Here is a 26,077-nt window from a genome sequence, read left to right as displayed (position 1 = left end):
TCTGGTTAATTAAAAGTTTTTTCCATGCAGCCTTTCTGCGCCCTGTACTCTCGATCACAATCAGAATTCCACCATGCACTTACAGACTTTCCATTTGTGGAAGGTTTCGTAAACTGTGATTTTTTCATAGTGCTTTTTAAAACAGAACACAAACTCATGGCTGTAATTTCATTTTCAGTGTTAGTCAGAGAGGATAGCGTTGACTGTAAGCTTTTTTTAAATTGTGAGTAATTTACAAAAGTGTGCGATTGACATTCCGTTGGGACCAAGGGGATATTAATGTCAATAACTACGGGACGGTGATCGCTGTTTGTTGCGGCATCAACCACAGCCCAAGAAGAGATAAAAGGCTTGAGCTGGCGAATGATAAGTCTAAAACAGATCTCGTATTACATCGAATAAATGTAGCTACTTTAGAATTTAAACAAGTATAATTGTTTTTACTTATCCAATTCCACAATAATTTACCGGGAGAGTCTGTGCGGTAACCCCAAGAGACGTGATGCGAGTTAAAGTCTCCTGCAAAAATGTGTTTGGTCTACAAAAGCTCTGAGTGATGTCAAGAATACCTTCATCTTGTACGCCAATCGGAAAGTAGCTGTAACAATAGAAAGTGGAGCACAGCCTGGTATAGCTAATTCCAATACCAAAACTTCGTGTTCGCCCGATATTGACTGATAAGCAACTTTCGCTTTATGACAAAATTTTGCCGATATAAAACACGCTAATCCTCCACCTCTAGAGTTCCTGTCCAAACGAAAACATTTATAATTCTGTAAATGAAAATTATGATCCGATGACAGCCAAGTTTCTTGTAACAAATTACGTGAGGGGACTGTTGGGAAATAAGGTATAGTAAATCTGTGGTAGCAGACAGTATAGACCGGCAGTTCCACTGAAGAACCTTAAGAAGACCTATTTGATGATAGGCAAGCAGCCGCAACTGCTTGATCCAAAATACTATCTTTTAAAAAATCATTCTTGTTCAAGGGTTCCTTCACACACTTTTTTGATTTAGAATTAGAAATCTGATTCTTGTTTGAGGGTGACCTATTGCGTTTAGGAAGTCTAGCATCCATATCCATATCCTGAATCTCTTGTGAGCTAGACTCAGACAGACATTCTTGGTCAGTGCTTTGGGTATTAGAAGGTCGTTTATCCTTATGTCTGGCAGCATCTGATTGAAACGCAGAGGAAGAATGAATTACACTGAAAGGATTCTGCATACTTTTGGCTAACTGTTCCGAAAACCCATTCAACTGCATGGATATTACTTGTGCCAGAGTTTCTGATAAATTCAATAGGAGTTTTTCTAGGGACTTTTCCACTGCTTTTTCTACGATTGAAGTAATGGACTGTGCCACTGATGTATCCATAGCAAGAGGCTGACGGGCTGTAACTCCTGCATATCCTTGGGTCCTGCTCTGAACTTCAGCTAGAGCTTCTCTGCGCGAACATCGCCTTCTATCAATGACTTCGAGAACCTGCATTTCTTTAGCCCTAGCAGGACAATCGGGGTGGTCGGCCGGGCGATTAGTTTGGCACAGGCAGCATGTCTGGATATCAGATTTGCAGTCGTCAACACTATGTTCAGACCCACATATACGGCATCTGACATTAGAGCGACACCCGTTAGAGCTGTGACCATATCGCCAGCATTTGCTACATTGCAGAGGTCGTGGAGCAAGGGGTTCAACCCTGTAGATTAGGGGCCATGCCTTTATCTCTGATGGACGCGATGTTCCTGCAAATGTAGCGATAACTGTCTCGGTGGGAATCCGCACATTATTGCATTGCCTGTTACAGCGGTAGACTGACACTACCCCTGCATCTGCAAAAATATCCAAGATTTCCGCCGGCGTCAGACTAGCATCAACTCCACGGACTAGACCTTTGCAACAAGCAAGGTGGGGAGGAATGAAGCAGCTCACCGGATGATTGGCAAAAGAGGTACACTTTAGAAGGTCTTGGATACAGGCCTGGTCTGGTGAGCAGCAAAGAATACCGCCGCGACCAAACTGCCGGACCTCAGTAATCTGGAGAAAGTGAGGGGTCACCGTGCGAAGCTCGGTCTGGATGGCCTTGGGGTTCTTCATCCGAATAGCTCCACCATTCGTCGGCACCAAAGCAACGGGAAACGCTGTTGATTCCGCTACGCAGAAAGAGCTCCAAGGGTACATCCTGAGAGGGAATAGATGCAGACCAGAGGGAAGCCCTCTGGCCTGGGGATGAGACCGACATCAAGAAAAACCTGAAGCTACAATGAAATGCGCGAAAAACTCAAAGCAGGCAATAACCACCCAAGAAATATTAAAATAACCGCCGGTTACAGAACCTATAAAGCCCCCGTAAGCGACTTCACCAACGTTAGAACGAGCCTGGACACGCTGGACCGCTTCGAACGCTTCGACCGTTGCAGCCGCTCGTTTCTCTCACTAGCCGAACGTCCTCTTCTACTCTAACCACCCTGTTCCCCACTACACAGATGCTCATACCCAAATCACGTATGTAGTAACAATATATATATATATATATATATATATATATATATATATATATATATTATATATATATATATATATATATATATATATATATATATATATATATATATATATATATATGTATATATATATATATATATATATATATATATATATATATATATATATATATATATATATATATATATATATATATATATATATATATATATATATATATATATGTCGACTCTGTCAGATTTTTGGAAATTCAACAAACTTTTCGTGACGACGGCCATGTCTGATTTATTTATTTATTTATTTTACCTAGCAGTAAGAACCGTATACAACAACGCTTGACGATAATGATCTTTGGGACTTTAATTTTTAAAAAACAGTGCACCTGATCGTGAACGTTCTCGTGTGGCTTTAAACACTTGGTGATCCTTTCTTTCTTGACCACCGGATGGTAAGCACGGATGATGAATGTGCACGCACATGCACTTGATGGCCTTTTCTATTGCAAATCAGTTCTGCGGAATCCCGCAAGGTGGCGGAAGGGTTAAGAAAGGGAAAATAAACAACCACCCGTTTTGTAGCCGGACCAGGACGAATTTTTCGGCAACTAAGAGGCTTTATTTCAGAAAAATCCGTATGGATTTCCTTGTGGCTTCGTGCTACAAAACGGGTGGTTGTCTATTTTCCCTTTCTTGGCCTTTTCTATCGCCGTACTCTATATAATTCAAACAACAGCTGCGAGTCTATCCCACTTGTGCTATGTCGCCACCATGCTCGTGACTCGGCATGCTAGAATGTAAACCAAACTTACGCTGGTTAACCACTCTCTATCTTAACAATGGCTTAGGAGAGTAGTGGTTAGGGCTAGTTCGTCTTAGTCGCATGTGTGTCCTCGTCCTGATTCGCGCTACGCCACCTTGACAAGCAGGGACGGCGCCAGTGGGGGCATGGGGGCGGGCTGGAGCCCCCCCCCCCCCCAATAATTATCACCTGCCCCCCCCCCCCCTCTGCTCCCCCCCCAAAGGCGCCGAAAAGCTCACCCAAGGTAGGCGGTATGAAACAAAATGTCAAATTTCTGTCTAAGACATACTTTTTCTTACACCGTGGGAGTCTTTTTCTTACACCGTACTCGATAGCCCCCAAGCAGTGCTTGTGACGCAGGAGGAAACGCCAGACCGTCTCGCCGCCACTCCAACGTGCAGTCTACGTACAGGACATTGGGTTAATTGCCTCAGCATGTCGCAGAAAAGGTCCATTGCCGACTTTTTTTCGACTTCGAGCAAGCGGGCCAAGCAAAAAGTCGTCCCCCCCGAGCTTTCTGATTCAACAACCGAAGATTCGGAGACGCTCCAAGAACAAGAAAATTCTGCTCAGTGCTCCGTTTCGATTCCACTTGAAGAGACTCTGTGTAGCACCGCTTTTGACGACGCCTGCCCGTCCTCGCCGGTGCATACGAACAGCGAATGTGACGAGCTTTCCGCATCGTGGGCCGCAAGGGATGAACCTGATTCTGCGACCGAATTTACCGCCTCTGTAGATGCCGACCAAGCAGGCCAGTTGGACATCTCGAAATTCAAGGCAGAGCAACCCACACAGCCAATACTGAACCCATTTTCATCTAAGAAGTACGACAAATTGAGCAGGAGCTTCAACTCGGACTGGTATCGCCTATGTACTTGGTTGGAGTACAGTGCACGGGCTGACGCAGCTTTCTGTTACCCTTGCAGAATGTTTTCAAATGGCGTCAATGAGAAATCTGCATTTGTCAATGTTGGATACAGTAATTGGAAAAAAGCCCTAGAAAAAGACGCTGGTTTCAGAAAGCACGAAAACTCACTCGCGCATAAGACTTGCCAGGCATCGTGGGTTTCCTACACGCAGATGAAGTCGGGAGGGCAAAGCAAGTTAGTTGCATCACATCTCAGCGACGCGTACTCCAGGGAGGTGCAGGAAAATCGTCTCTATATAGCAAGAGTTGCAGATATATTGCGATTTACTGCCGTTCAAGGAATTGCTCAGAGGGGACACGATGAAGGTGCCACAAGTGAAAACAAGGGAAACTTCGTTGAGCTCTTGAACTTGTTTGCTAAATATGACGAAGTTGTAGGAAGGAAATTGAAGGGTGGAGCAGCGAACGCGAAGTATGTTCATCATTCGATACAAGACCAGATCCTCGAAATTCTCAGCCACATCACATTGCTGGCATACCTAACATATGTGCGACCGAAGCTCGAGTATGCGTCATCCATTTGGCACCCATCGCAATCATATCTTACAGATGAAATCGAAGCAGTGCAAAACCGCGCAGCGCGTTTTATATCATCCCAATACTCACCATACATTAGTATAACTGCTTTGAAACACACCCTATCACTTCCAGCCCTTGAATCACGTCGCATAATTGCTCGTCTTTGCCTGCTCCATTGCTTCTTTTATCAGTCACCCACAAGACATACGCTTCTTATTCCACCTGTACGAACATCATCGAGATTAGCTCACACATGTCCCATTGCACACATAAGTGGTCGCACAGCGGCGATGAATAACTCTTTTTTCCCACACGCAATAACCTTGTGGAACACGCTACCTAACGCCATTGCTTCCTGTTCAGATCGAGAAAAATTTCGCGAAAAACTAACCTGCCATTTTGTCCAACAATAGGTACCTACCATAGCATGTTGAATTGTCTTGTGTATGCAATGTTACATTTGTTTCTCTTTTCCTTTTTTTTGTTACCAGTTACAGTTATTTCACTTTTGCGAAACCTGTGTATCTCCTATTTTTTCTAATATGCGCATACCAAAGGATGTTGAATTTTTCATTGTGTACGTACCCGATGCTACATTTACTTGTTCTCCTTATTTTGTTTGATTTGATTTCTTACCAATTATTATATCATACTGTATGGAAACATGTGTATGCCCCCCCTTATGTAATGCCTTCGGGCCCTTAAGGTGTAATAAATGAAATGAAATGAAATGAAATTAACAAGTATAAAGGAAGAGATAAAAAGCTCCCAGTGCTTCGCACTTATCGTCGATGAAACCGAGGACCTAAGCAAGGCGGAACTGTTATCAGTTGTAATAAGGTACTACGTCAGAGCGGTTCCTTGGATTCCGCAACGCTGAGCAATTGGATGCAAGGTCGCTCCTGAGCTACGTAAAGGAAACGTTGAATCGCTGCGACATTGATCCTCCGCTTTGCATTGCTCAAACGTATGATGGTGCGAGTGCCATGAGCGGTACCTCAAGGCACGTTGCCTCAAGGGGCATCGCGGCGCTGTTCAGGCAGGAAGTGCCGCAGGCAGTGTACGTACATTGCATGCACCACCGCCTCAACCTTGTAATCGTGGATGTCTGCAAGGCGATAAAACCGGCGAGGGTTTTTTTCTCTCTTTTGGAATGCCTCTATGTCTTCGTAAGTGGATCTGCCGTTCACTCCATGTACGTAGATGGGCAAAAAAAGGTTGTCTTTGTCAGTGACAGAGCTGCAGCGTATCAGCGATACACGATGGGCCTGCCAGATAGCGGCTTGCAGAGCTGCAATGAAAAGCTTTCCTGCAATCCTTGTATGTCTCGCCGAAGTCATCGCTACAAACAGCAGGCGGGCAACGGAAGCAAGGGGTCTGCTTGAGCAAATGAACTTCGCGTTTCTCTTTCATTTAAGCCTATTTACCAAGGTACTTAGCCGCCTTAATGTTCTTTCGGACCTATTGCAAAGTAGAGACTGCAATCTTATAGTCAGGCATGCATCATGGCACGTGTTACATATGAATAATGGCACGCATGACGCCTTTCGGCTGTGCGCAAATTGGAGGCAATCCGTGATAAGATTGGTGCGGCCACTATGCTGACTGCTTGCATGCCTGTCCACGTGTCTATGATGTAACGCCCTTGTGAAGGCTATAAAAAGCCGGCAGCTATCTGTATTATCAGTCTTATGTCTTATGTTTCGTTCCTTGTACTGAGACGCCCCTGATGCGTCAAATAAAGCAGTAAGCCCCCTGCTATCAAGTTCGCCTGGTTCCCGTCTTTCTTTGTCACGATACAACAATGGCGACGAAGATGTTGGACATCGGACTACGGATTTAACGCCCACTACCATGGCGAACAGCGGCGGGATTCTGGTTCACCTGCCGGAGTTTTCACCGGAGAAGGGTGACTTCGAAGTCTACGGGCAACGCTTCGAGGCATTCGCAACTGCTAACAAGATAGACAAGGAAACGAAGCAGCAGGTGTTCTTGACACTTATCGGAGAGGCCGCGTTTATCACGCTTCAAAATCTGCTTTTTCCGAAGACTCCCGTAGAAGCCAGCTACGAAGATGTTGTGGAGACCCTGCGAAACCACTACACGCCCAAGCGTTCTGTGGTAGTGGAACGGTACAAGTTCTACCGGAGAGACCAACGCCCAGGTGAAGGCATCAGTGACTTCGTCGTGGAACTCAAGAAGATGGCAGCCACGTGCAACTTCGGCACGTTTCTTGAAGAGGCAATTCAGGACCGCCTCATTGTGGGATTACACAACGACGCCATCCGGTGCAAGCTCCTCGCGACGGAAGACAAGGACCTCACCTTCGAAAAGGCTTACAGTGCAGCGCTGGGAATGGAAGCAGCGCAAGGACAGAACAAGGAAGTCCGTAGCAGCGACGCGACCAACAGCGCCTGTGCCACTGAAGACGTCAACTGGCAACGGTAGTCTTCTGCACAAGGTAAAAAGCACTTTCCGCCTCAAAGGACCAATGTTGCCTGTACTAGATGTGGTAGCTCACATGTCGCGAAGAAGTGTCCGCATTTGTATAGCAAGTGCTTTAAATGCTCGAAAACGGGACACTTGGCAAAAATGTGCAGAACTAAAATTAGATCAGTGACAAATGTAGATGCTACCAGTGAGGAAACTCTGTTGTTTAGAGTGGAAATGACGCCTAAGGCGGGGGCGTACAATGTAAGCGTACTGATTGACGGCAAACAGGTCGAGATGCAGGTCGACACGGGAGCCGCAGTCTCGATAATGAGCGAAAGTGAGTTCCGGAAATTGTTTCCACACAAGCACTGTGGAAAGAGTAACGTAAGGTTAACAGCCTACAATGGAAGTTCGATTCCAGTAACCGGGCGAGTTGAAGTCCGGCTAACCTATGAAGGCAAGGACCACACTTTGCCGTTGATCATTGCGCAAAACGTAAAGGGGAGTGCCATGCCAAATTTGATAGGCCGGGATTGGTTGTCTCAAGTTAAGTTGAACTGGCAACAGGTATTGTCGGCAAATACAGTGACAACTGAAAATTCTTTGAAGCGAAAGTACATTGAAGTGTTTGAGAAAGGCTTCGGCGTGATACAAGGTTTCAAAGGAAGCTTGGTGCTGAAGGACACTGCCCAGCCAATTTTTTGCAAAGCGAGGCCAGTGCCTTATGCACTTCATGACAGCGTGGAAACGGAGCTCAGAAATTTGGAACAGGCTGACATTATCTACCGAGTCCAACACAGTGACTGGGCAACGCCCCTCGAAACGGTGTTGAAAGGCGACAAAAGTGTGAGACTTTGCGGCGACTATCGTGTGACGGTAAACCCGCACCTTAAGATAGATCACTATCCACTTCCCTTGCCTGAAGATATTTTTGCGACGGTAGCAGGAGGTACAGTTTTCACTGTATTGGATTTATCAAAAGCATATCTGAAACTCGAGCTAGATGAAAGGTCGCAAGAAATTCTTACAGTGAACACGCACCTCGGCTTGTTTCGATTCAGACGTCTTCCGTACGGCGTGGCAAGCGCCCCTGAGTTGTTTCAGTCGGTCATGGACCAAATCCTAAAAGGAATTCCGGGGACCGCGTGCTATCTGGATGACGTTCTGATTGCAGGCAAAACTCGAGAAGAATGCGCAGAAAACACTGAGCGTGTTCTAGAGCAGCTTAAGAAGCATGGCATTCGCGCAAATGCCGAAAAATGCAAATTTTTTCAGAGCAGCGTTAAGTATCTCGGGCATGAGATTAGTAGTGCAGGACTGAAGCCGACAAAAGAAAAGGTTGAGGCCGTACTGAAAGCGCCCGAACCTAAGAACGTAGGCGAGCTACGCGCTTTCTTAGGACTTTTGAACTTTTACGCTAAGTTCTTGCCGTGTCTGGCCGAAACACTAGAGCCATTGCACAAACTGCTCAGGAAAGAAAATCAGTGGAATTGGTCCCAGGAATGCAAAGAAAGTTTTCAATGTTGCAAGAAACTTCTCTGTAGTGACGCGGTTCTCGAGCTGTACGATGCAGCAAAACCGCTGAAGCTAACATGTGACGCGTCAGCGCATGGCGTAGCTGCCGTTATCTCTCATGTGGTCAATGGGGAAGACAGACCGGTGGCATACGCTTCTCGAACGCTAAATACAGCTGAAAGGAACTACGCCCACATTGAAAGAGACGCGCTTGCAATCGTGTTCGGCATTCAGAAGTTTACTGTATGGCAGACAGTGTACTATCGTGACGGATCATCAGCCGCTCACCTACATTTTCGACCCAAAGAAACATGCGAGTTCCGTTGCAGCAGCAAGGATCCACCGCTGGTCTAATTTGCTTGCCAGTTATCAGTATACGATTGACTACCGGCCGGAAGGGTGGCTCGATTGGAAATGCAGACGGGCTGTCTAGGTTACCGTTGCCGCGGGTGCCTACGCAGGAAGCCGTGAACTATTTTTCGCCCATTCCAGAGTTACCGCTGACGGCTAAGGAAGTAGCGAAAGAAACAGATAAAGACAGAGAGCTGAGAATGGTGCGTGAAATGACATGGCACGGGTGGCCGAAAGCAGTCGACAAAGCTCTAGAGCCATATTTTATCAGAAGGTACGAACTTTCATTAGATATGGACTGTCTTCTTTGGAATAACCGTGTAGTGATCCCCAGTTCATTGCGACAGAGCGTCTTAGACTTGTTGCACGAAGAGCATCCTGGAATTACCAAAATGAAGATGCTTGCTCGCGGAATTGTGTGGTGGCCTAACATTGACAAAGACCTTGAGGAGTGTGTAAAAAAATGCGAAATTTGTGACAGTGTCCGAGCTTCAGTTCCAGCCGCACCATTGCAGCAATGGATGTGGTGTTCCAACAACTGGGAGCGCGTACACATGGACTTCGCGGAAAAAGATGGCGAATCCTTTCTGGTCATGGTTGACTCGCATTCTAAGTGGGTGGAAGTCAAACTAATGTCCAGTACAACTGCGCAGAAAACAGCTGAAGTTGTCCGTTCCGTGTTCGCGTCTTATGGTCTGCCAGTTGAAGTGGTGACGGACAATGGTCCCCAGTTTGCAGGCTCCGTGTTTCAAGAATTCCTTCGCAAAAATGGAGTAAAGCACACTTTCACTCCACCTTACCACCCTCAGTCAAATGGAGCAGCCGAGCGGGCCGTACAGACAGTGAAAAAGGCTCTTTTGAAATCACTACTTGTGGATCAAAAGACCAACTGCAGCAGAAGCTTGCAGCACAAAGTAGATAATTTTCTTTTTTCTTACAGAACGACTCCTCATTCGTTCACTAATAAGACACCTAGCGAACTGTTCCTTGGAAGGAAATTGCGAACGCGTCTATCTTTGTTGAAACCAGATATGACTGAAGCAATGAAAAACAAAATGAAAGTGACTGAGAGCAGTGCTAACAAACGTCGCGGTGCGACTAGACTTTTTGCTGTGGGGGATGCAGTCATGGTCAGATCTGTCAGAGGAGAAACTATTAAATGGTTTCGTGGCAAAGTGATAAAAGTTGTGTCTAATGTTACATTTTTGGTCCGTGTGCGACAGCGCATAAGGTTCGTGCATGCAGATCATTTGAGAGCAGCAAACAGAGTGCCTGAGAGTACCAGTGATCACGATGTGCAACCTGATTGGGCATCGTTCCCTGACAGCAACAACAGTAACACACGTGTGGGAACTGCTAGTCCTCCTACTTCCTCCCCAGTGTTGCCGCGGCGCAGCACTCGTACTCGGCGGCCACCGGACCGATTTATGTACGAATGAAATTATGCAAAGGCAATGAGTGATTGCATACGGTGTTGTTTGTACCTAAACTGTACTAGTGCCCTAAAAAGTGTTGTTTATGTAATGTGACTTTTCGCCTAAGAGGGAAGGGATGTTACATATGAATAATGGCACGCATGACGCCTTTCGGCTGTGCGCAAATTGGAGGCAATCTGTGATAAGATCGGTGCGGCCACTATGTTGACTTCTTGCATGCCTGTCCACGTGTCTATGATGTAACGCCCTTGTGAAGGCTATAAAAAGCCGGCAGCTATCTGTATTATAAGTCTTATGTCTTATGTTTCGTTCCTTGTACTGAGACGCCCCTGATGCGTCAAATAAAGCAGTAAGCCCCCTGCTATCAAGTTCGCCTGGTTCCCGTCTTTCTTTGTCACGATACAACAGCACGCACAGTCATTGACGAGTTCTCCGAAATGAGAAATTCGCAGAGCGCATTTGACACTGTGTGGGCGCGAACCTGCAGTATTTCTGAGGAGAACGGGGTGCCCCGAAGGGAAAAGCAGAGAACGAAGCGCCTTCCGCTCCATTTAGAGCAGTTTGTATTGAGTGACGAACGGCCGGTTGAAGAAGCGTCCCCAAATCCAAAGTAAACATTCAGAGTAAAAGATTTTCTACCCGTTGTGCACCACCTCATTGCGGAACTGACTAGGCGGTTGACGGAGAATAATGATGTACTCTGCAGAGTCAGCGCCCTCCACCCCCAGAGTGAGAATTTTATGAACATCTCCTTATTCAAGCCTTTCGCTGAGCCCTATGCATGCGACATCGACAGCGTTGAAGTTGAGTGCAAGTTGGTAATAAAAATTCTTCAGCGCATCGAAGCCGAAAGGAAGTGTAAGATAGAAACATTGATGCAATTGGTGACTGTCTTGGGAGAGTATAAGCTAGCCTTCCACGAACTGCACAAGCTAGGTGTTATCGCTGCGACGATACCGGCATCATCATCATCTTGTGAGCGCACATTTTCGTGCCTTCGAAGACTGAAGACTTATCTTCGCAGCAAGATGACCAACAACCGTCTGAGCCACCTAGCTGTGCTTGCGGTCGAGCGATCTCTTGCCAGTAAGATAGATCTTCAGCGTGTTATTGATATGTTCGATGCTGCGCACAGTAATCGACGTATACGTCTGCACTAGTATGCTGGAATAATGAAGCCCTATTGTACCCTTGCGGTGCTTTCATGGGAAAATTGTTCGGGCACGGGTACATAGGAGTGAAACCTATACCGGTATCAGAACACCTGCTTCACCATCGAATAATCCCCGCCGTGGTTTGTGGTGTGCTGTCACAGCGCAGGCATTGGTACCTGTGGTAGCGACGAAACCTTCGTGGAATTTATCGGTCTTTGTCCTCGCTTTGAAACAAACTGCAAAGGGTGCTGTCCGAGGCCGCGCCGATGGCATGGCTTGTCTGATGAACAGTGTATAGTCGGAGAGCTGACATTTGCGTCTGCGAAAGCTGGTGTACTGTATAGTCAGATGTGAAATGACTGACATGCCTATGCGTGATCTAGTTTTACAAATCTATCCTCTCTTAATTTTTGTTATTCTTTTGATACATAGCTTTTTGTTATTCTTTTCCCATTTCCAACGCTTCTTGCACGACCAAGCGGCGCAAGAAGGGTGTTTTAACTTTTTTTGTAATCTAGCGCGTATTTAGGAAACTTGGAATTGATATGAACCTTACTTAGTGGTGTTAGTTATCTCTGATGCTGTGAGATTACTTTTTCTCCTAACCTATATTGTGATATAAAGTTAACTGGTGTTAATTTATTGCTGCTGGTTACCTGCTTTATTTTCTTTATTTGGTACTGCTTTTTGTGTATGCGCTGTTCGATGCAATATATAAATTTTCATTATATTAGCAGAAGCACTGCTGTGTAAACATGCTAAATATTAATTTTTATCTTACTGCGTTGCTCGAATATCTTATTTACACTGACGTGTTTAGAACCTGGGCCTTCAGCCCAGTCAAATTGTTAACATTTCAGCCACCGAGCAATTGTATCCTATTGTGTTCTCGAAAATTGTAGTGAATGTACATAAATAAATGCTAGCTTTTGCTTTTCACATCCTTTGATTGGTAGCTGACGCAAAGCACAGAGAAGGGGAACAGCGCAGGTACCAACGGCTAACAGGCACACAGAAGACAAACGCAGCGCTGACTTTCAACAAAATGGTTGTCTCGCTCGTGCACAGCTATTTATACTGAACACTTCACAAAAAAAGTTATCGTAACTGCGCACAGCTTCTTCTCAAGTCGCTATCGCCCTGGCTTATTATCAAGGAAGCTCAGCTGTTTCTCACACAAGGCTACACTGACCGGCAGCTGATGCAATTCTAACCCGTACGTAATTTGGCAGGTGCCTCGATGATTTATCGAGTAAGAGTTGACTTAGATCGAGATAAAATCTTGCAGATAATATTTTATCTCGATATAAGTCAACTCCTCAAGTCATCAGATGATGTAAGCTTACATGTAACTTATCGAGGCAGCCGCTGTCTCGATGACTGATCGGAGAAATTGCAATGGACAGTAGCGTTGGGGCTGAGCAATGATTGGTTGATCATGCGCGGCCTCGATATCTATTACGTTGCACTTACCTAAGCGGAACACCGTGTATGTTTATTGGAGCCTTGAGCGACTGAAGGAAGCGTATGTGACATCTAACAAGAGTTATATCTCGGACATTCCAATCTAATAAGTGAGGCGTTTATAAAACAGGAGAGGAAAGAGGAAGGGAGTAAAACATAGTGAAAACACCACGCATGACTTCCCACTTTCCTGTCCCCCCGAAGGAACTCGCTTTTCGCTGCCCCCCCCCCCCCCCAGTAAAAAAATCCTGGCGACAGAATCCTGTTGACAAGGAATTAACGGCGGCCTTTCTCTTTCATGCTTGCAAACGACTGTTTCAATTTCGAAAAGAGAGAACAGCTCACTCTTGATCTGCAGTGTTGGCCAATTTGCCGCTTAATGCGACGGCGCCGAGCGCGGTGCCAACCTTATTCTTGCTCGTTCAAAACAAATCGAGGCAACCACGGTGGATGCCTGCCAGGGAAGTGTCTCGCATGTTCTAGATCGTTCCCCGCCGTTCGCGCGGCGCCGAGACCGTAGGCGTCGGCCCACTCGTGCGGAATACGCGGGCGTCCCAGCGCGTCTCGGATCGCGTGACGTCACACTGACGTCGTCGATCTTGTTGGTGCGTGGGCGGGGCGAAACCTTGGTGGCGGAAGTCTTCTCTCGGCCACTTCGAGTGGGGCGCCGGCAACCGGCTCACGAAGGGGACCGTCGCTCCTTTTTTGGCCATTACGAGATGGCCTCCCTTCGTAGGTTGTCCGTGGCGGTCATCTTGCGCATCGGAACCTGCGCCCAGTTCATCTATTGGTCGCCCACACAAGAACCTCGGTTTAATGGAAGTCTACGTCTCAGTCAAAGATTTAAAGAATCATTGATGAAAGTTAAACGTGCCTACCAGTAATGAAATCTTTATGAAAAATATTATAGTATGTTACTTGTGAGTCTTCGGGGACCTGCGCTGTTGACGGAACTTGGAAAATGCGCTTGCAGCTGTTTTGTTTTCCCTAATGTAGCGAAAGAAAACTACATTGCTTAGGATGTAAGCGAAATGAAATAATCAAACAATCAAATAAATAAATAAATAAATAAATAAATAAATAAATAAATAAATAAATAACGTTAGTCATCCGCTCGTTTCAGAATTGTCGACCTCCAGATGTCTCCAGTCGTCGAAACCAATCATCAAATTTGTGCCGTGTACAACAGCGTACAAGAGCTGTGCAACGCATAAGGAGCTGTTGCCAATCGATTTATTGACCGATACGTGACATCAAAGAAGTAGGGAAGTGATAACGTCTCAAAAGTTCAGTGAAACAATATTCATTATGAATATTTCACTCAAAGTTTGAATAAAAACGCTCTTCCCTGAAGAATGTTCTGAAGCAGACTGATCATTAAATCAAAATTTTCTTTAATAAACTTAATGCACTGGCAATTTGCAAGTACGCACTTATTCGTCCCTAATGCCTCTGATTTTTAAACAACGAAGGTTGAAATTTTCTTTGACGAAATCGCGATTTGATTATGTGAGGCCATAGAGCGGAACTTGCGACTGATTTTGACCACTTGCGGTTCCGTAACGTGTATAAACAGCAAGATGCAAAGTTACGTTTCTGCATTTTGCGTTTATCGAAATGCGGGCGCTTTGGACGGGAACCGACAAACAAGGTGTCAGCGAGCCACAAAGTCGTATTTTGATCGTTGCACTATCGAGCCGATTTTACCTCTTTTTACGTCACCGCGTGAAAATTTTTGCCACTGGTCTGTTACCAGTACATCCAGGCATAACTAGCAGTGAAAGAGAATGAACGATAGAGGTAAAAAGAAAGTTAAAGGACCAGCGGCAGCGCTGAGGTTGCGGGAAACATTCAAGGAAAGTATATACTGAAACAACCGTTTGACGTAGTTTTTAGAGCGAAAGCTGTCATGAGATCACAATAAGGGCCGTTTTTGTCGCCGTAGTTGTACACCGCCGCCGCCGGTGTCCGTAACCGCTATCGCACGAAATAAGGAAAAAAAAAACGAAGTAAGAAAAGAATTTCCAGGATGGAACGAGGTTCGAACCTGGGCCCTCGGCGTGAAAGCCCAGTATTCTACCTCAGAGCCATACCGCGTTTGCAGACACCCTATACAGGTTTCATGTCGGGAAGAAACTACATTAACATATGTAATGTAGCGTGGTAGAAGAGTTAAAAGGACACTAAAGGCAACTAACAATTTATGTTCATTTAAACCTATAGGAGCGTTAGTCAGCGCCGATCGCAGCCATGGCGGCGAGTGTGGAACACTTTTTCTGCCTGTTGGCGTCACACAGCACGTGATCTTTTTACGAGCTGGCAGCTGGCCAATAATCCCTCGCATACAGGGCTGGGCAAAGATACTTTGAAATTGTATCGCGATACGATACAAGATACTCGGGCAAGAAGTATTGGAGATACAGATACAAGATACTTCCATAATAATTGTATCCAATACGATACTTCCCAATTGTATCTTAAGATACTTCGATACATTTGCAAATTTGGTATTATAGATCTATATAATGAAGCAGCAAAGGCCTATGTAGAAATGTGTTTACTTGAAAATTTGTTAACTGCGACCAACTTTGCTTAATTTTAATAAAATATCTGTTTGTATCACAAGATACTAACTTTCTTGCTCAAGGTATATTAGTTTCATTCTTTAACAACTTCTTGGGATTTGTTTGGCTGCTTAACATGACAGCTCTTTAACCGCTGCGCTATTAGTGGTTTTCGCTTCACACTTCTGTAACTTATGGTAACTTATGTAACTTATGGCAGCAACAACGCTGGTAGCGATATTTTTTGTGACGCATCGTGTGAAGACGATGAGCTATATAATCGCACATTTGATTGAGGACATAAAACTGCAGTGATTTTTCATATTTTACTTATCTGCTGCCGTAAAGCGTTCCCTGGGAACATATTCACTAACGTGCAATCTTTTACCATTTCTTCTTCGAGAGAACCTGAGCCGTCAGAAAACGCCTCAGACGTGTTCTAGAGGCACAAAGCGCCACAGGTTATCACTGCTATTCCCACTACTGCCACTTCTCGCTCTGCTTACCTGCAGATACTTTAAGGTGACCTAAACAAAGGAAAATCAATATATTTAAGTCAAAGAGCAAGGTGGTTCCATACTAAACAATCAAAGTGAATAAGTATACAGGGTGTTTCACGTAAGTTGAACCAAATATGAAACAGAAAACAAGTGGTTAACTGCCGCTGAATGAAACCAAAGTTATTTGGTGTACCGTCATGTGGTGCTCGTTGTGGCCTGTTATGTAGTAAGCTTAACTCGTTAATTAAATAAGGCCAATTATGCGACATTTTTAATATCCACTTTAGGGCCAACTGCGCTTCGACACATCGTAGAGCGCATTTAAAAACGACCGATCCATTTTTTTTCTTTTTTTGACAGCGCACATGCTGCGTGGTGAATATTTTCGGGCTTTTAAAGAAAGCCCGCGAAATATGAAATAAAACTACGTTCGCAGACAGTTAAAAATTAAGAATAAAGCAGGGAACGTTTTTTTACAAAAGACATATAATAATAAGCAGACGGGAGAAAAAGATGGCTCATAGCTTGCACTAAGCGGTGCAAAGCTCGATACACAGCGAAGCTGATCGGTCGCATGCATATTTATTCTGTATCTATAGGCAGAACTTGGCAGTAGCGAGCTTGAACTTGGCTGTAGCGAGGCTTGAACTTGAACTTGGCTTTAGCGAGGTTGAACTTGGCTTGAACTTGGCTGTAACGTTGCTGAAGCTTTGCTCTAACTTGACTTGAACTGCTGCTTGAACTTGGCTGTAGCGGGGATGAACTTTGCTGTTACGGCGATCAGCCTATGGCTAGGACCAGTCTTCGTCTTTCGAGTAGACTAGCAGACAGCATCGGGCGCAAGCTTCCATCGTCGTTGGCGTCGGCCTTCCATCGCTTCAGGGTCTTCTCGAAGCCGCCGTTGCCCTTCCTGTTACCTAGTACTCTCGTTGTACGTACTCGGGATCTTCGGCTCGCCGCCGTCGCTTCGCAGCCATTTGTTGTTGGGCTACCTCTTGCCTTCTTCATTTTTAGGGGACCAGTGGAGAGTAGGGGAATTTGCCCAATTTCTGTGGCATATACCCGTTTATGATGATGATATTCTTTTGGTTCGTCGGAGCAGGAACAATTTGGTAAACAGCTTCGCTGTTAAAACTATGCAGAGGACTAGGTAATGTATGGGATGCAAACGGAGGACAGCAAAGAAAGCACTTGTGCTAACAATGAAATTATCATTAAAAGAACTTCTCTGACAATTTAATAGGAAGAACAAAGACGCAAACCAGCCCCATTTTTGTATTCTTGAGACTTTGAAACTAAGCACCACGCAAGACAAACTTCGATAGCGACAGTATAGCGGCATCAGAATTTGTGCGAAAGACGCCGCACGCATTGGAGTACGCAGCAGAGTGCAGTGATTATGAACAAGTGTCATGACATCCACACAACTAAAAAGAAAGAAAACATCTAGGAAAAAAAAGGTAGGCTGAGCGTAGAAGTTCGCACGCTTGTTTTTGTCGAGGTGGCTCGAGCGCCATCACGTGGCTCTGCTCCACCAATAGGGACGCCTAAACCTCATCACCTGTGCTCGCTGGAGCGCTCTGGCGGAAATATACAAGAATGTAACTGTCGTTAGTTTTATTCAGGTGGCTTAGTGGCAACAATATCAGCTTGAGAACTGGAATTCCGGTCGACGTTTATTGTTTCGCACGGTGTTGCTTTTATAGTAGTATCTTGTATCTTAAGATACAAGATACATTGCTGAATGTATCGGAAATACAGATACAGATACTCGTTTTGCGGGACGTATCGCGATACAGATACAAGATACCCAAAGAGTATCTAAGATAGTATCTAAGATACATGTATCTTCGATACTGCCCAGCACTGCTCGCATACTACCTGAAGGCATCAAGTCTGCCAGAACGAGACCCTCGCTATTAAAGGGACACTAAAGGTAAATAACAATTTATGTCAGAGTGAAAGCTCAATGTACGACAACGTCTAAAACGGCAATATTATCAACAGCAGTGCCCTACTTACCGAGAAATTAAGCTAAATGTATCACACGATGAGCACTACTAGCGGGACATTTTGGAAGTGATCTCGAGGACGTGGGAGAGTCTGAATGCAATTAATCACTAGTAATGGAACTAGCTGCAATAAAAAAAAAAGAACCTTCCGTTCATCAAGACACGTAATAAAATGCTGCTTGTTCGTTTCTGTTTGATTCAAGGAAAAAAGAACCTCTTTGGCGTTGCCATGGGGAACGGCGCGCGTGGTTCAAAGGTTCCGTTTTCGCCGAACTGCGCTTCGCCCGTCGCCCTGCTTCGCTCACGCGGTCGCGTCTCAGTGGTAGTTTCGGTATCGCGTACTGCCGCCTGTGTTTTGCGCGCTCGTGAAAGTCGCTCTGACAGAAAGTTCGACAAAATGCCGCATGCATGTGATGTTGCCGGATGCCCGAATGGTGCACGCCGCCAGTGCACGCCGCCGCGCAGTAAAGGCGGGCAACGTTGTGCATGCAACAGTGACGTGAGAAAGACCGCTTTCAGGCGGGTGATTTGAAGTGCGCTAACGCGGTGCGGACCACTAAAACGTGATTTTATTTAAAAAATTACACCATCTCCCGCTAAAGGGGACCATGAGGTGATGCGAAGCCGGATCACTTGCACGATCGCGTTCCGTTGGCGTTCGTTGGGCATGCTACCGACCTCGCGTCGTGGAACGCGAAGAGGGACGCTACGCGCGTCGTATCTTCCATCTAGCCTGGCCGTTAATTCTCACAGGGCGAGCGGGGAACGCGGTCGACAGGCGGGCGGGAGGGGGGCAGCGTAGGAGAGGAGAGAGAAGGGGAGGGGACGCGCATGCGCTCGAGCTCATCGCGGCGTTGCGCAGGAGAGAATTTCGGCATGTCTAGCCCGCGTTTCAGAGGAAGAGTGGAAAGGGGCAGGGGAGAGGGAAAGTGGAGAGGGAGGGGAGAGGGGAAGTGGAGAGGAGGTGTGTGGAGAGGGTATGCGCATGCGCAGTAAGGGTGGTCACGCCGCACACCACCGGATTGAGCTCGGCCTTAAGATACTTCGCATCTAAAATAAGCACTTCCTTGGCACCAAAGTAGCTCTACGACGTTTCTGGACAGCTGATTTCAACAATCAACGTTGACTTAATATTTGCTTTCAGTGTCCCTTTAAATAACAACCAGGCGTCACACAATGCGAATTGCGCAACGAGTGGATTGTTGAATGCTTCCAACCCATTACAAAGCACTCTGCCACAATTCTTCATCGTCATCAGCCACAGCATCAACAAAGTGCACATAATGCCTTACAGGTGTTTAGCGAGTATCACGGTTCTCCGCAGAATGACGAAAACTTGCATAGTGGCTGCTTCCCTCCTTCACAAAAATTATGATGATTTATAGCGTAGTGGGTTCCTCGCAAGTGCACTTGTATTGGTTGCCAAGGAAGCCCATAAGCGCATGATCCATTTCCTCGGGGCTCAGTAAAATTACAGTGATTTAGAGCGTAGTGCGTTCCTTGCAAGTGCACTTGTATTGGTTGCCAAGGAAGCCCATAAAGCTCCTACGATCCATTTCCTCAGGGTATAAATAAGGTTATTTCCCTCTCTCTCTCTTTCTTTCTCACGTTAACGTATGTTATAAAGCGTGGTGGGAGAGTTAAATAACGACCGGGCGTCACACAATGCGAATTACGTAACTAGGGGTCGTTTAAAGCTCACAACCAATTACAAAGGGCTCAGCCATAATTCTTCATCGTCATCAGCCGTCGCATCAACAAAGTGCACATAATGCCTTACAGATGGTACCTCGCTTCTCCGCAGAATGACGAGTAATGTCGTGGTGGGTGCTTCCCAACTTCACGAAAATTATGATTTGTGGCGTAGTGGGTACGTTGCTAGTGTGCTTGTATTAGTAGCTACAACAAAGTTTATAACAAGTATCTGGAAATGCCGCTCATCCAGCTTTCGATGTGACTGTGCTGTGCTTTCCGCGCAGGCCTGGCGTTTTTTTTAAGCTTTGGCACACGTTTGGGTCTCGCCAACGTAGTTAGGACTATTTATGCATCTTTTAACTGCGCGATGTGCAAGACGCGGTGAGTGAGCGCAGAAACGCGCAATCTTGTTTCGGTTCCGGAGGAGCGCTGTTCTTCTCTTTTACGCACACTGCGCGGTGCCGCGTTGTCTGAGCAAACGACGACCCTGGCTCCGTAATCACCGAACCCTTCTTTTATGTCGCATCTCGTCCAGCATTCTGTAGTGACACGCTAGCCAATATACAACGACCTTGCACGTTTGCACCGCGATACAGTTCTTTGTGCGACCACTTTTCCACCGAGGCGGCAGGAAAAGCCGGCCGGCGAAGGTAAACACTGGGTGTCGCCATGGCAACCGCCTGCGCGACCAGCGGGCGCCCGGCGAAACAGCGCGCATGCGCGGCGGGTGTTGAGGGGAATGAGTTTTGCCCTCGCGTTCCTTCAATGAGTCAGGCGTGTCGCTGCTTTTGGAACGGTGCGTAGACGTGTTCGGGAAGCTTCTCCTTGCAAGCATTAAAAGCAGCCGGCCTCGCCACCGTGCCGCCCAATCGACGACGGATAGCGAATCATCGCGGTCAGCAGCGACAGACGTCGTCGGCGAAGAAGACAAGAAGCTGCCAAGTGAGTCGACAGCCTTTTGCCGAAGCGTCGTCGCGCACCAACTCGCAAATGTGCGCCGGGCACTTGTTTCTTTCCCTCTCCGAGCATTTTTCGTGTTCTCAAACGTTTCACGAAGAGCTAGTTTGACGCGGAAAACGCGACTTCACCTCTTTACGTGGCTGTCATCCGGGTAGTAGTGTTGCGAGTCCTCTACGACTACGATGTGGGATGCGCCCTGTGTAGATGCCATTGTAATGCCGCTCTCCCCATCAGCCGCTGTTTTGTCTGCGTAGCGGTCCGGATTGGGGTCAAGCGTGCAGGCTCATTTTGATCGGGAGTTTATTCTCGGCTGGGAGGACTCGTTCGGGCGGGGATAGGCAGCCGGATCCGGCCTCATGCTAGCGTCTCATCTCCGTGTGTCGCTGTGAAGTCGTGTTTCACGTGTCCGACGTTCACCGTAAACTGGACTCCGGCGAAATAAAGCGGTCGCCGCGAAGACAGCGACGAAGACTCTAAACTCTGTACTTTTGACAGCTGGTGACCTACCGGCATATGCGAGCATGCGTCTCGTCGTAAGGATTGTGGTCGCGGCGAGCCGCTTGAGAATTGATTGATCGCGTCCTTTGTGACTTGATTCGGCCGCCGCTTGTTTTTGTAAACTGCAGCTGCAACAAACAGCGCAGTGCGGTTAAGTTTAGCGCACATTTGGCGCGTGCCGCAGTGCCTATCCGCCGATTTGCTTTTGCTTTTCCCGCGAGGGTGACATTCCTGGAGAAGCATAGATAAGTGAAGCACGGATGAACGGATATCTTTAGTAAGTGCCCTCCAGGCGGTATTCGGGTACGGCTGATGACCGTGAGTTTTTGTTTTGTCTCATCTGCTCTTCGCAGTTCTCTCTACACGTAAATAAACCTCCCGACTCGGAAAGTGCAAATGCACTTAGCGACGGAGTTGAAATTCCTTTACCCTCCTCTGATGGAACTCGAGCCCTTCCTTCGAGCTGCGAGCTTCTGCCGGGCATGGCGTGCACTGGCGAACGAATGGAAGAGACCGACTAACTTCCGCCTTTTCCCTGCAAAGTTGTGAGGCATACACCTTGCCATGGTTATACAATATCTCAATTATCTGTCCCAGCAGAACACCTCCTTCTCTAATGGTTGTCGTGAACGCTATCGATATTGTATCAATTCCTGATCTCTGAACATAAGCTGCATAACCGGCGTATTCGCATTTCCGCGCACCCTGGCTTCTGCACTCATTTTACATTCGTTTGCGACGTGTAGTGCATGCATATAAGCGAACGCATAGCATGTGTTGCGCGATCCTTTGGAAGAATTAGTGGCCGTAACATTGTTCGTTTCTATATTGTAGGGTGCCCAGGGCACTTCAGAGAAGTGCTTTAACATAACGTTCACTGCGTTCTTTAAAGGCGGCAGAATATTCGGCGGCGAGCACGGAGGTGGCAGGGTGGTTCCAATCGCAGATTGTTACGGGCGAAAAATAATAAAAGACGTGACTAAAGTTAAGGAGGCGTTACGAAAATTTGTCCGCTAGGGGAGCACCATCTGTAAAGGGGCGACTTAGCCAATTTAGCGAGAGAGGCTTAGGCCAAACCCTTGCAGATTACCGGTTCAAGCGGAGGCGGATGTAAATTAGCTTTCGTTGATAAAAGTAATTTAATAGAACGGACGTATCGTGCGCAAGGCAGTTTTGTATGAATTCAGTTGCGCTGATTAATGGAGAGTTGGACGAATCCCAAACCGAGCATATATGTGTTCCAACTGTGAGTGACGTATAAAATATAAGCTTTGAATTGGAGGGAACGGACGGGGGAAATATTCGGGTGTGACACGTGAGCATTCCATTCGAACGATCCTTTTGAGATGCGTCTCCCTTTATTACCCTTCGATTAAATGTACCTTGCGAGTGTTCTCTGTTTGGGCAAATGAAGACGACGAAAAAGGAGGCTCACTGTTGCAGAATGGAAACACGGAGAAGGTGCGCACCCGACGTCGATATACTTCGCAGTTATTCTAGCCACGACGTAACCTATCGACGACGTAAGCGATATCCACGTCACACAGTTTCCCATTTTCGTGCCAAGGGAGTTGAACGGACATATCTGAAGTGTTTAGCGCAGAATTACGAAGACGGGACAAGAAGGGAGAACACGTGCACAGGCGCTAACTTCCAACAAATCTGTGTGCGTGTTCTCCCTCCTTGTCCCCTCTTCATAAGTCTGAGCTAAACACTTCAGATATGTCGTACCAACAAGGCCAGAAGTCAGCCCTTGCTAAAGTTGAACGGAGCTTTTCGCAAAGGGATTTCGGCGACGTTCATTTCAGGCGTATTACTTGTCCTCACCGAGCTGTAGTTACGACAAAAACTGCAAACTCCGAATTGTTGCAGATAGAAGAAAGTTCAAGTTGCTGCATTAAACGTGTTTTCGTACCGCACAATCCACTCGTGAGGTGCGTTTGCTTATGAAACTATTCACGCCTACAGGAGTGCATTTACCGTCTGCCCCAATGCTTTACCGCGTCTCGCACTGTAGCGGCTGCATGCTCTCTGTGGTGGCACAGCTAGAGAGAGCATTAGATTCGTGCATGTCCATTTCGGCGCGCGTTGATTGGATGGAGTTCGAGAGCCGACGTGCTGAGATGGACGGTCCACTTTGTGCACTCCTACAGTATAAACTCCAAGGTAGACTTCGTCGGGAAATATCTTGCACCTTGGGTCGGGAGGCAGGAGGACGCAAGGCGGACGGCTGCACCATGGGCGTCGGCGGCAGGGAGGCGCCATAGGGGTACCTGCTTGTTCAGCGTTTTTTTTTGTATTATAGGAACCGCAATGTAGCACACACAGCTCCATTGAGTACGTGGTTTTGGCAGACGTGTGCCAGAGATGACGTGAGCTCGCAATGTCGTAACGGCCAAGTCGTGCTACTGCCGCAGGAGCGCCCACGGTCCCTTGAATCAGTCCAGTGAGGAACACGACTTTCGAGAATGCTCGATTCAAGCGTGTGTGTGAGCGGTGACGTTTTCAGCCTCTCCACCGGAACTTTGCCGGACGATGAGGGAGGAGGTTCGAAACCCCGTGTTGGAAACCCCGCACCACGGACGACGAAGTTATGCTTCCTCGCTAAGAAATCCGTATGCCTTTCTCTCTGGGTTCAAACTGACACCCTTTGACTAAGGAATGAGGGTGGATCGAGCGGGAGGTTATTCGAGTTTCACAGAACTCCGAGGAGTAAAACAGTTACAGCACCGGTGGGAAAGCGTGCGTGCTTCTTCCGACCTATTCTCGGCGCCTCGTCGTCATCTTGTAGTTACACAACGCGGCGCCAGTTGAACGTGATTTCAACTTGGCAACTGAGACGATACTCCGTGCCACTGCGAGTGACAACGATGCGTGAAACTGCGACGACAGGTCGACAACTTCGCGCCCAGGACTTCGTCCCGTGAATGTATAGGGAGCTTGCACGAACGGCGGCGACGCTATGCACTCTGGGTAGGCAGCCATTTTTTTGTCAGAGCCGACCGCGGAGTGCAGTGGCGCAGTCGTGTTTCCGAGCGTTGGCGTAGCTTGCAGGTGTGATCAAGAGCGAGCGCGACGCTAATTCAACTCCAAGGAGCGTCGTGCACGATGCCAGCTACACTGGAAGACTACACCGCAACGTTGAGCCAAAAAGACCGCGAGCGGAAGGAAGAAAAGACGAGACGCTGCGGGCTGCACTCTACACGCTCCGTCGGACGACTGTGTAAGCGATGTGAACTTGTGGCCGCGCGTCGACATCTCCGATGTTCACGAATTTCTCGTTTTGAGGACGAGGTTTATTACTGGGGAACAGCTGAAGTCGAGAAAGGCCCTCGAGGGCCACTTTACGAGTCGCTGGGAGCCGTGGGCGAAGAAAGTCGCCGCCGACACCGTGATCGTCGTCACTCAAGTAAGACGTGTTAATTATTTGACTTTTTCGTAGGTGCTGATGTTTATTTCTCTGCGCTGACTTGCGTCGGCTTTACGACAGATCCGCAGTAACCCCTACTCACCAAGAGCTTACGGGAAGGTGCCGTAAAATTTACGCTACACTTGGCGTAAATGAGAAAGCTCAAGGAGCATCGAGGCAAGAACAAGGAAGCAAAACATGTGTGTAAAATGGTACGCTTATTGAACTGGTCGAATCACAGCATTAGCACCTACGAAAAAGTCAAATAATTAACACGTCTTACTTGAGTGACGACGATCACGGTGTCGGCGGCGACTTTCTTCGCCCACGGCTCCCAGCACTCGTAACTGTGGCCCTCGAGGGCCTTTCTCGACTTCAGCTGTTCCCCGGTAATAAAACTCGTCCTCAAAACGAGAAATTCGTGAATATCGGCGATGTCGACGCGCGGCCACAAGTCCACATCGCTTACACAGTCGTCCGACGGAGCGTGAATGGGTGCAGCCCGTAGAGTCTCGTCTTTTCTTCGTAACGCTCGCGGTCTTTTCGGCACAGCGTTGGGGTGTAGTCTTCCAGTGTAGCTGACATCGTGCACGACGCTTCTTGGAGTTGAATTTGCGTCGCGCTCGCTCTTGATCACACCTGCTAGCTACGCCAACGCTCGCAAACACGACTGCGCCACTGCACTCCGCGGTCGGCTCTGACAAAAAAATGGCTGCCTACCCAGAGTGCATAGCGTCGCCGCCGTTCGTGCAAGCTCCCTATATGCGCTTGGCATCCGTCATCGTGAAAAAGACGTCTAGGCAACAGGCGCGATGTCTCTGCGCCGGAAATGCGTTCCGTGCGGTTAACGAACTAGGCGAGTGAGTCGTCGGTTTGCGCACGTTTAACGAAAAGGCTGGACACATTGATGGATCCCAGACGCCCTCTTCCAACATATAACGGCAGTGTTTCCCGTTGCACTTGCATGCCTGCGCGCTGACTCTGCATGGGTCGAGGCCTTGCGCGCTGGCTGCGTTTCGGTTTCGGTTATATGTCGATTGGTTGAGCAATCTAAAACTTCATAACCTCTAAGCCAGAGACATTTACGTAAACTGAGTTCACTCGGGGTTCGCCGTAAACAGCTGGGGCACCACAATACATGGAAGCCAGAGCCATGCGCTCTCGTACAATTTTCTACGCCAGTGATGGACTATGGAAAGCATAGCGCGATCTCAAGTGTTGGAGCAATCTTGAAAACCGGTTCCACATTCTCAATTCTCTCGTTACGTATATAGCTGCCAAAAGGAAGACATAAATCACTCTGTTTAAAGCAGCAAAATTACGCACAACTGGTTGTC

The 26,077-nt window shown here is 47.2% G+C and overlaps 1 protein-coding gene and 1 pseudogene across 2 annotated transcripts in view; both read left to right on the top strand.

Annotated features, from left to right (window-relative positions):
* The first annotated feature begins 3,737 nt into the window (after positions 1-3,737).
* LOC125757441 (uncharacterized) lies at positions 3,738-11,644 on the top strand (annotated as a pseudogene).
* Positions 11,645-20,617: 8,973 nt separating this feature from the next.
* The window catches only part of LOC119384011 (heat shock protein beta-6), a 91,729-nt gene continuing 86,269 nt past the window's right edge, over positions 20,618-26,077 (top strand). The window contains exon 1 of one of the 2 annotated variants that reach the window (XM_037652293.2): positions 20,618-20,815. The gene's annotated coding sequence lies outside the window, so the exon portion shown is untranslated. The remainder of the gene's footprint in view (positions 20,816-26,077) is intronic. The other variant, XM_037652295.2, reaches the window with a different exon arrangement.

The sequence above is a fragment of the Rhipicephalus sanguineus genome, chromosome 2 (genome assembly GCF_013339695.2).
Source record: "Rhipicephalus sanguineus isolate Rsan-2018 chromosome 2, BIME_Rsan_1.4, whole genome shotgun sequence".
Lineage (NCBI taxonomy): Eukaryota > Metazoa > Arthropoda > Arachnida > Ixodida > Ixodidae > Rhipicephalus > Rhipicephalus sanguineus.
Note: the sequence above shows the minus strand (reverse complement) of the source record. Positions and strands in the feature narration are given on the sequence as shown.